Genomic DNA, 14,202 nt, shown 5'->3' with positions numbered 1-14,202 from the left:
CGTCCAGCGAGATTCCTGGTTGCCGAAGGATGAGCTTCCACAGGAGTTTCGAGCGGCATTCCAGATTGTGATTGAGCTGTGGATCGGAGTGCTTGTTGAGCGAGGCGACCGCCGCCTCTTAGTCGTCATCAGTTCCATTACAGGGGAGCGTCTCAAACAAATCGTATATCTCTGCCCCGCTGTAGTAGATGAGGAGTGATCTCTTGACAGTCCCATCGGTTTCACTGGTCCCTCTAAAGTAGTGGTTGAGTCGCCCGACCCAGGCCTTCCATCTCGGCGCAGCCGTCGCGGGGTCCACGGTCTCACGGAAGGGGGGGTAGTGGTGCGACAGCCGTGTGCGTGTGCACTGGTGGTGGAGGATTGGCGGCGACTGCTGGATTGCGTCCTCCCTCTTGCTGGGGGGCTGTCCCTGCTACTGGCACAGTGTTGTTCATCGTGGCTGGGCACAAGCGCGTGTGGGCGCAAGGGCACGGCTCAGGAGTGTGCCTCAGTGCGTGTCCTTGGTACCCTGATTGCGCGGTGGTGCCTTACGTCTGCAGGTGGGGACGCGATGCACCCTCTTGCTCACTCTTCTGTGAGTGCTGGAGTGTGAGTGGGTACAGTCCTCCTAGTGTGGTGCCCCGCAGGGTGACTCTCGCAGCCTCAACCAAAATGATTCCTTTATCTGTGGTGTCTGCGCACCTTGACTACTTGCAGCTGCTCCAGTGGAGTTGCACCCACCAATACTAGTTTTTTTCCCTTTTCTGCTTATTGTGCACTCCCAGGGGGGCACTCCCCCAGCACAGCGTTCCACTGGTCCTCCCCAGGGATCTGGTGACACTGGGGGGATTCCACACGGCGCGTGGTTGTAGGCTCAGGTAGCGGAAGGGGCAGCCTTGGCCTGGGGCCTCGCTGCTTGAATGCAGGCACCCTGGGGACTGGGCCTCACACGCGGCTGGCACAGCAGGGCAGCAGACGCGGACTCCACTGCGTGGGAGCAGCAGCTCGTGGGCGGGGGTAGTAGGCACTTAACCGCCTCACAGGGCGCCGCGCCAACGAGCTCCGCCGGCTGAACACGCTCCCAATGATCAGGGAGGCGCATGGGCAGACTCGAGCTGGCGGCACGAGAATAGTCTTGATCGGCAGCAGGCACCGGGCGGCGAGGAGCGAAGCGGGTGGGCTCCGCGGCTTCTTCCCCAGACTTCGATGGCACCACGGGAGCAGGGCAAACGCAGGTGGACAACGCGCGCTCCCCGACCGGAGCACTCAAGGTAGGCGGGCACGCGCATGGAGCGACCGGCCTCGTCGCCAATGTAGCGTGGCGGGGCCCAGGTCAGATAGACTTTTAGCATGCATGCAAATTACACTAAGGAGACAGTGGTTATCTCTCGGCCGGAAGACCCCGAGCGGTCTTCAGCCCATTTATTTATACCCTCGGGACGAGCCCGCCCGAGGGGTGCGTGGATGCGTGGGGTGCATTGCAACATTCTTGTAGAGAGTCCGGGTGGCTCTCTATGGCTCTGTACGGCTCTCTATAGGTGTGAGGGGCGGTGGGGGCACCTGTGTGAGCCACACGGTAAAAGGGCATAGAGGTCCCCCAAAGAAACATGCGCCTGACAGAGAAGCTGATCCGCATCACAGGCACATCACATCAGGCCAAGCTGGTCTCAGACTATTGCATAGAGTTTATGAGACAAAGAGATTCAAAGCGCTAAAGAGAAAAGAAAGAGTAAAGTTAAAGCAAGATTGATTGGCCGACACCAGTCAAAGCAAAAAACCACAGTGCCAATATCGGCCCAAACCCAGACCTTTCTTCATAAAACACACCCCATCACCAATAACCGACAACACAAGTTGATGGAGAAAGTTGTTGCAGTTTTATTCGCATAAACATTATGCCAACATGTTGGGTTATCTTACGGGTGATCCAGAGCAGGCCGCCTCTCGCGACCCGCCCACCTGATGAGCCATAACCCCCGCGGTGTTAACCATAGGGGCATTGTCAGTTTTGGGGGGAAGGTCTAACCCCTCCCCCGGCGAACCTCTCATCCGCCCATTACTCAAGCCCCTCCACCTCCGGGGGCGGAGCGTTGGCAACCCCTGGTTGCTCAGGTACACAACCGCCCTAACGGGCGCCGTCGGTCCTCCAGGATCCACCGTGGATCTCCCTGGGGGATAATTCGCTCACGCACCCTTCCGGTGCTCCTGTAGAGGGTACCCTTCTGTACCTTCCTGTATTGGATCGCCCTGTAACTCCGCCTGCAACACTAAGACAAGTCATTAGTAGAAACAAACACCCCCTGATCTGCCCAAGAGCAGGGTAAGCGGATGGGAGGGAAAACGCCGGGCAGTCACTAGTCCCGCGATGCAGGATCAGTGTGGGGGCGAGGGTCAACTCGCCGCTGCGTCAGGAACAAAGAGGGCGCTTGACCCTCACCCCCCCCTGGGCTATATAGCCCTTCATCCCCTCCCCCAAGAACAGGAAGTGACATCACGGGGGGACCACTAGTCCCCCCAACCACTAGACCGCTCAGGGTCTGTGCCATCCTATGGCACTAAGGGTGGCCGCCCACGTAGGTGGCCACCTTGGTGTCCCGGGGCAGCCTATAAGAGAGGCTAGGTCTGGGAATTCATCTGATGGAGGAGGCAGGGTGCTGGGAACCCTTAAAAATATAAATCCTTGTATTCGCTGCAGATCATCGCGTGTCCTTATTAAAGACACCAGATGATCTGCAGCGCTAAGATTAGATTTAAAATCCCGGCTTCCCTTTTCACAGTGTTTGATTGTAGGCAAATCACTTCAACTGCATCTGATTTATTTATTTTATCAGTAACAAGCGGCTGCTCCTTCAATCAAATCTGGATATGCAGATGTACTTCTACAGAAAGGGTTCTGCCTGCAGAGAAAACAGAGGCGTCAGTGTGTGCAAGAAAACTGCTCAGCTGCAGTGTAACCGGCAGTGCAGCCCAGCCCTGTCGGACCAACAAAAGCATCGAGCCCTGTACCGGGAGCAAAGATCAGCCGCAGCCCTGGGGGGTGGCTGATGTCAGGCGGGGGCCGGGCCACGGAGGGCGGGCAGCCCCGGAGCCAGCCCTAAACTTTCAGAGGCCGCAGAGCGGCGGCGGGCGGAGGCAGGCTTTCACTTCCTGACTGTGCAGGCAACGAGCAGGAGAAAAACACGACTACAGCGGGCTGCGCCGAACTCTTGTGCGCGGGGACACAGCGGAGGCCACCCGAACTGTACCTAGGTGAGACCACCTCTCAATGACTAAGGGGACGGGGGTCGGATCTACGCACAGGTGGGCGCGCGCACACTGCTGGGGGTCTGGGCAGCACACATCTGCCCCAGGGTGAGACCAACGCTTAGTACCAGGGAGGCAGGGGAGGGTGCACACAGGGGAGGCACTCCACTCGAACACGGCAGAGGGTCCGGGAGATGCCAGTTAAGGGGGGAGGAGGGGCAGTTAAAGGCGGAGGCTTTGCGCCAGGGTGAGACCACCGCTCAAAGTGGAGAGTGGAACTGACAGCGAGGGGCGGGGGCGCAGGGCAATAGGTCTCTATCATTAAGCAGAATAGGAGCTCGGATTTACAGAAAATATTTGAAGAATGTCAAATGTTTATCACCCAGTGGGAGCTGGTCCGCCCACGTTGGTTTGTTAATCAGGTACCTGCACTCATCCTGAACTTTGCCAAATCGACCATGGCCCCAGCACCCCACTGCTTAGGCTCGAAGCAATGGCCGAACTACCAAAAGCGCCGTGACACTATTGTAAATGCGCTAGTGCACTATACAAACGGCAAATAATAATAGGAACCATAGATTCATGTGTCCTTTAAGTGGGTGGCTGCTGGGCCCTCACAGCGCAGTGTCCGCCCAGGCTTGCATCACACTGCCGAGCAGCACCTCGCAAGCACAGGTCTGTCTGCCTGCGACTGGCGGCCACGCACTCCCGCCTACAGGTTCTGCACTCTGTGGGCTGTGCATTAGTGTATGGGGCTGTGCACAGCACAGGAAGTGTGTGTGGCAGTCGAATCGCGCGGTGCTCTTATTCTATGACAGGACTCCAGCAAATGGGGGGGGGGGGGCTGTGCTGCGTGCAGGCGCACGCGAACTAGATTGCGCACTTCTGCAGAGTTGTATTCACGTTCTATAGCGCCTACTGCCTTTAGACGAGGCGCTGCACAGGTGCTCCGTACAAGATGCACACTGTCTCTCCCCAACTCCAGACCTCTCACATGAGCCCCCCCCCCATGAAATGTTGCCCCAGGCCCCTCCTCGTTGCCCTCGGACGCCCTTTGTGTTACTTTGCAGTTGAATGTGGCCATTGACCATCAGAAGGGAGACACCCCCCCCCCTTCTCGTAGCCGTACTCGGCATTTAGCTTTAGAAACGCCCCCAGCCGGACTGCGAGGGAGCGTGGCCCTCTTTTCTGTCTAAGCACCCCACCCCACAAAACTCACACTGGTATTTGCAATGTTAGCTAGAGCGCTCGTGCAACCACCCACTCAAAAACAACAACAACAAGCTTGAAGCGCGGGAATAACTTGATTTCTAGGCTCTCATTTCCTTCCTTCGTATTGACTATTTCAATAAAATAATAAACACATTGACTGTCATTTTGGAACTATTAAAGGGGCGGCACGGAAAGTGGTTTGACCAGATCTAGAAGCATTTTGCTATGCAAAGTGCGCTGTGTCCACGGCCACGCTGCCTTATCCTATGATTATACACGCTGTAGTTTACCACCATCCATCCCGCTCTCCCTTCCTCGGCGCCAATCACAGTAGAGAGGCTCTGCACTGAATGGGCACCAAAGCATCCTGTCATGGGGGCGTGCGGGGCATAGAGAGACTAAATGTACCAAAGCCGACGCTGCTGCGGGAGCCGCCTTTAACGAAAGTATCTTTTATGCTGCACGCTGTGAGCAGAATCACTGCCTGTCGCTCACCTCTGCTGGCTGATAAGGAAACGCAGCAGAGGGTAACAAAGCGGTTTACCCAAGATTGCACAGCTTGATGTAGTTTAGACGCTGGGATCCGAACTCCGCTCTTGTTCCAAGAGTCTGCACTTGGTTACAGTATCAGACAGAGATCGCACCTCAGAGCCTCCAGGCCGCAGTGTGCACTTTTCATACACACGATCCTTGCGTGTAGTGTCTGGTTGCCTGGGGTTTACATGGAGGGCACCTGTCTTAGCAGCCCAGCCAGGCCTTGGCACCCTGAAGGGCGTGCACCATCAGCACAGCACTGCAGCAGCTCACAAAACGATCAACTGTTTATAGTACACCTAAAAAGGCACTATTACCATTTCTTAGCGCTCTAAACAGGTGTTACAATTACTCAGTTTACTCTTACTCACATTATTGACCACAGAAGGATGAAAGGCTGGGTTGACCTTACCAAAGATTCAAACTCGTGACCTCGAGGCCATTGCATTGGCATCAGTAAGCCTTTAACTCTCTGAGCAATCCTGCCAATTTAAGTCTGTCAAGCTCGGATTTGGGAACCATTTCAGAAATCACACGACATATGGAGACTACAGGCCTCAGGTTGTGACAATCAGAACATTTTACCACTGGTGCCCTAGGTCTAGCTTTCAATCAATCGAGTTGTTGAGCGCTACTTGTAACCTTTGATGGTATCCAGACGCTGGGTCTTACTATTAACCACTAAACTGAACTCCAAGTGCACCCCTTTAAGTACTTGACTCTCAGGGTAGCGAAGGCGAGCAGTCCAGAGCGGACGTGAAACGCTGAAGGCAACAAAAGATGTGGTGGTAAGTCAAATCAATGGCCAGGCAATGTTTTAACTTGTAAGAAAAAAAGACTATCTGTAGCACGAAACTACTGTACATATGAAATTCAGAGGGTGAAATTATAATCAACGTACTGGGACATCAATCACGATGCAGGTTAAAACTAGCAGTCGCATACTTTGCTAGATACTTAAAAAGGCACTACATCACGCGATCTACAGTCAATGCCAAAGGGGGCAACAGCCCACAGGGAGGAAACATGACTGATCAGTTTCTTGGGATAACCCCCAGGTTCCCTCCCTCACTTCCTGCCTGTTCTCAAGGTCACTTGTGGGTGATAACTGGACAGCATGTAATGCAGGGTTCGCAAGTTCACAGCTGTACCCTTACTGCCAAGCTTGCCACTCTACTTTTCTTTTTAGCCAATGCTGGTTGGCCTACATCTGTGGGCTGAGGGCGGTTGTGGTGCTCAGTAAATACAACCCTGAGCCACAAAAGTGTTTCTCAGTCACCACTGGTGTGGGACACCAGGCCTTGGGTGGCAAAATCTATCATACTGGCTGGAAGGAGGTTTCTCCTCTTCACGCCAAGGTTGGTGACTGTTTTGTGTTCCAGAAGTCCAAATCTGGAAACCGTTTGGGGAAGTTCTTGCCTTTTGCTTATTCCTCCCAGACTGCTCCAGCCATAGTCTGTCATCCGCTGCTACTGGGAAGGTGGGATTGCATTGACCATCTCCTTTCTTGGAAAAGCCAAAACAAGAGCTCGAAGTGGGAAAAGGTTACCCCACTCAACTTCTGTGAGCCTGTGGGAGGGGTTGCCCTTCCCACAGAGCAATGGAGCATAAAGGTGCAAAGTGTTTTTCCTACGTTTCAAAAGGATCTTCAGTTTCCCACCTGTCTTGTCCTCCACTGGTCTGGTCCATTGCACAGGACCTCAGGAATGTCATTCACATGAATATCCGGCGCCCTCTCCAAACTCCATCTAATGTAGTACTTTGGGTCAGCAAATCAAAATGAGTCCCAGTGCAGCCACCTGTAACAAACACTCCACCACAGCCTCATAGAGGTCACCCATGTGCCACATAAATGTAGGGAAGGGCCCGGGTGGAGGCGAATGGCAGATTAATTTCACGGAACAGGAGAGGTAAGTAGGTGTCTCAGGAGCGACAGGTAAAACAGCCACCACTCTCGGTTCTCCAAAGTCCGGTGCACTTGGTGTGGACCGGTATTGCAAAGTTTTGTTTGGCAGAAAAAATAAAAAAATAAAATAAAAACCCACTGAACTTGCTATAGAAAACTTGAGGTCGCAGCAAACACTCTCCAGAGCCATGCACGAGACCTTTTTCATCCCAACACAGGGCGAATCTAAATATAGACATTATCGTGGTAGGCACACAGGTGAAGCAGGGCAAGGGGCTAGGCATATGCCCTGCATGACCAGGTGCAGTTGTTGCTGCCTTATACCGAACTTGCCACAATATCCCTAGGTCTGGGAGCCTAATGCTGGTGAATATTTTAGCATCAACCTCATATTGCACTAACATTCCAAGTGTGGCAAAGCAGCAATTTCGTCTTCTGGGGAGGTATAGGTTTCTCCCCAAAGAATTTGTTTAAAAAACGTGGGTTTGGGAGGCAGTTCTGATCCGAAACCAGAGTGATATTTCAAGGTTGGCACGGTTTCTATCAGCATCATTTCGAAGCTGCAGTAAATCATTTTACATGCTATCAGGGGACGCGCATCCTGCCCCCTCATGGCCCATTTCAGAGCAGCATGTACCAAGATGAGCTGTTATGATGCTGTTCCTCTTCCAAGCCAGCCACAAGTGGAACCTGCTGACCTCCACCCTACCTGGGGCTTCCCCTGTGGGCACGCTACCCCAGATATCACCTGGGCAAGCGCAGGATGATATTAAAAGCGTGAGATGCACAGCCGCGCGTGCAACATAGATCTGGGTAAAGGTGCAAACCACAGAAAATGATGCCAACATCGAGAGAGCTCACCCCAGAGTGAAGGGCTGGGTAGAGAACACCGCTTATTTTATGCACAGTGTGGCACCATTTATTGTATGTCCAGAGTATACTCCTTGTTGTGTGCCCAGAGGGTCACTGCTTATTGTATGCACATAGAGTATTACTTAATACAAGCCTAGATTAGCATCCTTTGTTATGTACCCTGAGGGGCATTGCTCTTAGTATGCACAAGGGGGCACTGCATAGTGAATGCCATGAAAGATTGCGCTCATTGCATGCACAGTGGGGCACTGCATAGTACAGGCCCAGAGAGGAACCCTTTAGTGTGTGCCCACTTGCCCAGAATAGAAATGCTTGCTATAGTCCCAGAGCTAAAGTGCTCATTGTGCATACAAAGTGCAGTGCCCCTCTGTTTGCTCGCAACACAGTGGGCCACCCCTTGTATGCTCAGAGGGGCATCCAGTGGCAGCTGGTGACCTTTAAAAGTGGTGAGGCGTAATCCTTGGTTCAAATTTCAATGAGCTTCTTCTTGAAGGATTCTCTCACTTTTTTTGCACTAAGGGCCTCATTTACAAAGATTTGGCATAGGGCAGCACCACAAGTATTTTTGCTATGCTGCCCTACACCAAATAAAAAAGAAAAGGAATGCACTATATCAGAGATGCAGCGCATTCCTGTCCTTTCAGCCGGCACACTATTTCTTCCCTAGCGCCAACACAGGGACCCTTTTCAGAAACAATACATGGAGGCACTGTCCTCATTCTATGTGCACATGGAAAGAGGAAAAAATGAGGAGAAATTAAAACATTCCTCCTTATTATGCCTGCTCTGGGGAGGCGCAAGATTTAGTGCTGCCCCAGGTTTAAGTGCGTTTTTAAATTGGGGGCAGCGTCAAAATCCATGGGTGTTGCGTGGGAACACCCACTGCAATGGCCATAGAATGCCTGTTTCCTTGACACAGAGTAAGGCATGAAGCTCTTTGCGCTGCCTTTGTCTTACTCCATATTTATGAGGCCATGCAAAGCCACGCCAGGTGGCTTTGCTTCACCTCATATGATCGAGAGGCCTGCGCCAACAGAGCATCTAAAAAAGTGATGCTCCGGTGGCGCAGTCCTCTTGTAAATGACCCCCTAAGTTTGCTGTCTCACTTGGACTTACTCAGTCTCACTAATTCAAGCAGTCTCGCTCATTCTACTCTGACCCATTCTGTCTTTCTGTCCCAGTCACTCACTCATTTTGAATTACTCAGTCTTACTGTGCATCACACACAGTAACCTTCAGTTGCTGTCATTCACCCTCCCTCACATTCATTCATTCATGCTCACACACTCGTCCTTACTGTCTCATTCTCACTCACTCTGACATTTCTCCTTCACTGACTTTTTCACTTTAACTCACACACAGTCACACAGACATGCTTGGTGCTGGAATTGCACAGGCACCTTCATGCACCTTTGTCCGCAATCAAATAATGTTACTAGCTATCTCAGTTTGTTACTGGACCCAAAGTGGATCTGCATTTTATTTTACCAAGAGAGAATAATTATTCACTCTTGATACAATATAAATGGCCCACAAAACAAGGAGGATGAAACGTAGCTGTGGAGCCCATAAAGGAGAGCCGCCACTTGTCCAGAGACTTCCATCCATCAAACTAGTCCATCCACTCAATTATCCATCCTTTCACTTTTCCACCCCCTTTCATACATTTACCCTTTCACTCAGCTATCCATTCTTCCTTCCATCCAGACATCCATCTACCCTGCCTTTCACTCATCTAGCCATGGTTTTACTCATCCATATTTACATACTTCCTTTTGATCATCCATATTTTCACTACATACACTCATCCATCCACTTTCTTCCATCCATCCTTTAATCATCCATGGATCCATCTGTTCACTTTCATATTCTCATTCATCCATCCATTCAACCTTTCACCTATCCATCCATACATCCCCCTTTCACTCATACAACTCCCTTTCACTCTTCCATCCATCCTTTTACTCTTTCATCTATCCATCCTTGCACTCTCTCAAGTTCATTATGAGCCTTAGTCTGCCAAACTGCAGCCAGAAGAGGCCCATTAAGAACCCCACTGCCTCTGTAGATGCTAAAGCAGGGAGGGGCGGATGGTGGTGAGGGGTGACTATGCCCTGATGCAGAGGCTTGCCTGCACACTTACCTCTTAGTCCACTGGTGCAATTAATGTCCACAGCTGGTTTCTTCCTTCTCTTGAGTGTCTAGTCAAGAGAAGGAGCACTCTGTGGGCTCAGCTCCATAATGTTTTTGTCAAAGTGAAACCAATGCAGTACTAAACATATGTTACTGCCAGGAGTGCAGCCCCACACCCCTCCTACAGCCTGCCCTCTGTCACAATCAAATTGTTCCCACCCACTCCCTCCTGGTCTCATCTGCCTGCCTCAGCCACTGAAGTGCATAGAGCTTTGTAATTCCTCCCTTGTGCCCGCAGGTCAAAGAAATACTGCTTGCGCAGTAGGACATCTGCAAATTTCACTAGAGTTCATAGAGGATATTCAGCACACTGCCTCCGAGTAGTCATTTCCTTTCAGCTGCTCGGTGTGTATTTTTCCTGTTCTTGCCTCTTCCCCGAGGGTTGCATGGCAATGTCCCTTTTGCCCATGAACACCATTCTCCCCTGGCTATCACCACAACAGTTTCCACACACCACAAACACTTCTGATGAACCTCTCCAGTTTTTTGCCTAATTCCCTATCTGGGTCATTTTTAGATAGAGCCTGGGCAGGGCTCGTGCTGCTCTGCAAACCATGCTGTATTGGAGTATACACTTGAAGCCCCGCCCTCTTTGATCATTGGCTTGTGTCATTTTCCTTTGCAAATGCTGGCTTCCGATTCCTTATTAGGCTCGTCAGTCCCTCCTTAGTACCTTCTTGTCTTCATTTGTAACCTCCCATGAGGATTGGCCCTTTAACTTTGGTTAGTACACAGTAGGTCTTCTTTAGTCTGTAAGCACTATTTTCTTTAATGAATTTCTCTTACTGCTGCAGTGAGGGCATGGGGGTCTCACTTGCACAGTTATGACCACCAGCTTGTTTATTTAACTCTTAGCAAACGGGGACATCTTCAGGGGCCTTGGGAGACAGAAGGGGCAACTCAGCAATGCCTTCAAGCATTTGGAATGCAATAGGTGTCACATTTGTGAGAGCGTAAGCTATTTGAATTGTAAATGACAATGCCTTTTATTTAGGGTTTAAAAACCGAAACAAATAAAAGGCATTGCCTTTTACAATGTTAATAGCTCAAACCGGCGTAAATGTCAGACCTTTTTCATTGCAGATGCTTGTTATTTTGAAGCTCGAGACGATTTTCTGCTCCAGTCCGGCCCTACAACACAACAAACTCATACTCCACCCCATACAAAATGTAGCCTTGGGACAGATTCTATTTAGCTAGGCTACATCACACATTTATAGGGTACTCAGGACCAGGAAGTCGGCCCCTTAATATGACCCTATCCTTGTAGGGCAAGGGCTGGTTTATTGCCTGCCCCTCTTTGCGGATACTAGTTTTTTCTGTTTTATGCCAGTTTTCATTCTTTAAAATCACCGCAAGGTCCAGATGTGGTTGAAAATAGCAACCGCAGGCCAGGAGGATAGTTTTACTTGAAAGACGGCATGTGAGTGCACAATGTCAGCAATGTCTGGTATTTTTTTTTATTTTATTTGGTCAGTTGCTTGGCCACACAGGAGACAGTTGTACAAGACTTTTCTCAGTTTTTGCAGGACAATGGCTGAGAAGTTAGCCAAAGTGAATGCATCCGAGATTTCATCTGAAAGGCTCCCTATGTCGGTAAGACGCCACGGAAAATCACCCTTCTAGCAGGGACACACTGTCTGCAGCAGGCATCGGGCATTTCCCCGGTTGGCCACCAGGGTGGGGCCCGTTTTAAACCCCTGGGGCAGTTTTGTTGGAGCACCATTAGTTTATTGAACGCAAAAGAGGTCTTTCCTGCAGTTAACATCCTGAATGTACGTTTTTGAAGTTGCTCTTATATGTGATAATGAACAAAAAAAGACTGAAATAAAGTATTTGCATAGCCTCACACAATTTGGTCAAGCAGGGAAGCTGGGATTGATCCCAGATTTCCCATTTTCACACTGTGCAATTCAGCCACTAGATGGGTTAAGGCTTTGTTCTTGGAGGTTGAAATTAGAGCGTGGGTGACACGCTGAATAGACATTTCATTTTTGGCAGTTTTACATAGCGTTAATCTTGCCCACGGTCATTAGAGCACTTCACACAGGCTTTTTCTTTCAGCACAGTAAGATTTGTGGAGATTTACAGGATGCTGAGGAGAGGCTGGGATTTGAGCCTGCTCCCCCATGTTACAAGGTTGGCAGCTTTACCCGCTAGACCACACCCCTCTTGTGAAAACGTATTGCTCATTTTGAGCTTGAGGATCCAAATGGATCTCCAGCTGAGCCAGTCAAAGCCAGGCCTCTGGCTCAAGCGTTCAGTGGTTCGCTCACCTCTACTCACATACAGGGCCGAAGGATTGCCTCTGAAAGTCACTCTACTACAGACCCGTGTGACACCGGTTGCATAGTTAGGACCGTCTGGCATTGGTCATAAAATGTCCAGGTTAAGAAGGTAGGGAGAGCTTGAATGTTGGTCTCTCCCAAGCTAGGACTCCTTCCCTCCTCCTCTCCAATCAGGGCTGTTGTACCGTTCTTTGGCCAATGTAGTCTTTCCACCCTGCTGGCTGGCAAGAATGGACTGGAGACCTACTCCTTGTTTCAAGGTGTTCGGTAATGGTATCCAAAGAATGCAGTATCCTCTTTCAATAAGTACTGGAGTGCTGGTCACTCAGTGGTCAGGAGCAGGCAATTAAGAGGCGGGGAGTAAGGGCTTGCAGTCTTCCTAAAGTCAAGACTTAGGCCGGTCATCTCCTCAAGCAATTGATGTGCCGGTCTTCAGTAGCTATGTTTGCTCTCAGAAAAACATTCCATGGCACTGGGGCTAATCAAGGAACTTGCTTTGGGGCGGTCTAGTTATGACACCCCCTTCCAGCTTTGCCAGACCTTGGCCATCACTCATCCGCTGAACTGCCAGATGCCAAAGAGAACAACATGGGACTAAATCTTCAGAGGTGAGCTGGCATGGGAAGTAAGAGAATTCCTATATTCCCAAGAGGTCGTTCAGAAGAACCTTGATAAAAGATCTAGGATTTCGGATCCCACAAGGCCCCCGACTCCGGAGTGTGCAAACAAGAGAGTCATGGAAGAACAGGGGATAGCGTTCAACTAATTTCAGATTACCTTTTTCGTAACTGAAAAAGGTAAAATACAATAAATGCTCGAAAGGGCAAAGATCCAATATCCATGAGACACTGGGTAGAGACATCTACAGCAGATTGTGTAGGATAAAAGTACCCAATACATCGTTGAAAGGGTTGCTCTCATGCTTATAAGACTGAAAAACATTTTTAAACAATAGATGATTGGACATGGTATGAAGGTTTCAACACTGAAGGTTCACTACACAATCGTGACCTTCGGGCTCAATGTGAAGACTCCCTTAGTTGCCAACACCCTTTTAGGTGGCCCACAGGCTACTAACTTTAGGATGCCAGTGGAGCAGTATCGCCTGTACAGTCCATTCAGACAGCTGAGAACTCGCAATTTTATTTGTTTATTTTTTAACACGCACGAATCCTCCCGGGACTGGTATCTGCACAACCGCAGGGAGGAAACTGACTTAGAACAGAGCTGTCTTAAGTGCTTTCCTGAAAAGACAGTAATCTGAACAAGTTTGAATAAGATGCAGCAGTTTGTTCCAATAAAGAGGGGCAAGGTAGGAGAAAGGCCTGCCCCAGATCAGGACTTTATAACATGAGAAACAATTTGCTGAGCTTTATCCCTAGAGCTAAGGGGCTTGGGAGGGCAATAGTGAGTAAGCTTTGAAGCTAGAGAGCTGTGGCCTTTTCCTGGTAAGGCTTTGTGTGTAAGGCAGCACATTCTAAAAAGATTCTCTTCCAATGTAAAGAGTGAGCAGATGCAGCCCCAGATGGAAGGTTGCAAATGAGGCAAGCAGTGGTGTTCTGCACACTTGTAGTTTTGTTAGCAGTGTCTCATTTGCTGAGGCCAATAATGCATTAGCGTAATCCAGTTGACTAATCACAAGGGCTTGAACCACTGTTTTCCTCGCTATAGGTGGGAGACATGGAAAGGCTCTTATCAGCAAGGGCCTGATTTGAAAACAGCAACCCGACATGGACATTACCTGCTCTTTCATAGTAAGAGATTTGTCAAGGCGGGCTCCGAATTTCTTACCACCTGTTTAGGAGCGGGAGCAGTGCCAAGTTAAGCGCGCAACCAGTAAGGTGCCACAGTTGTTGGGCCTTGCCAAACATCATAATCTGTTTTTCCGGCGTTAGCTGTAGACCGTTCATCATCCAGTCAGCAATTGCTGAAAACCTTTTTGCTTTGAACAAGTCTTTGTCAAAGGAGATTATA

At 50.1% G+C, this 14,202-nt stretch overlaps 2 protein-coding genes across 5 annotated transcripts in view; one reads left to right on the top strand and one right to left on the bottom strand.

Annotated features, from left to right (window-relative positions):
• PAN2 (poly(A) specific ribonuclease subunit PAN2) overlaps positions 1 to 14,202 on the bottom strand; it is a 1,642,407-nt gene that overhangs the window by 1,472,590 nt on the left and 155,615 nt on the right. The window lies entirely within an intron of this gene.
• The window catches only part of DGKA (diacylglycerol kinase alpha), a 387,021-nt gene continuing 375,882 nt past the window's right edge, over positions 3,064 to 14,202 (top strand). The window contains exon 1 of one of the 4 annotated variants that reach the window (XM_078686412.1): positions 3,064 to 3,228. The gene's annotated coding sequence lies outside the window, so the exon portion shown is untranslated. The remainder of the gene's footprint in view (positions 3,229 to 14,202) is intronic. The other 3 variants (XM_078686395.1, XM_078686404.1, XM_078686423.1) reach the window with 3 other exon arrangements.

This window comes from Lissotriton helveticus, chromosome 1_1 (assembly GCF_964261635.1).
Source record: "Lissotriton helveticus chromosome 1_1, aLisHel1.1, whole genome shotgun sequence".
Lineage (NCBI taxonomy): Eukaryota > Metazoa > Chordata > Amphibia > Caudata > Salamandridae > Lissotriton > Lissotriton helveticus.
Note: the sequence above shows the minus strand (reverse complement) of the source record. Positions and strands in the feature narration are given on the sequence as shown.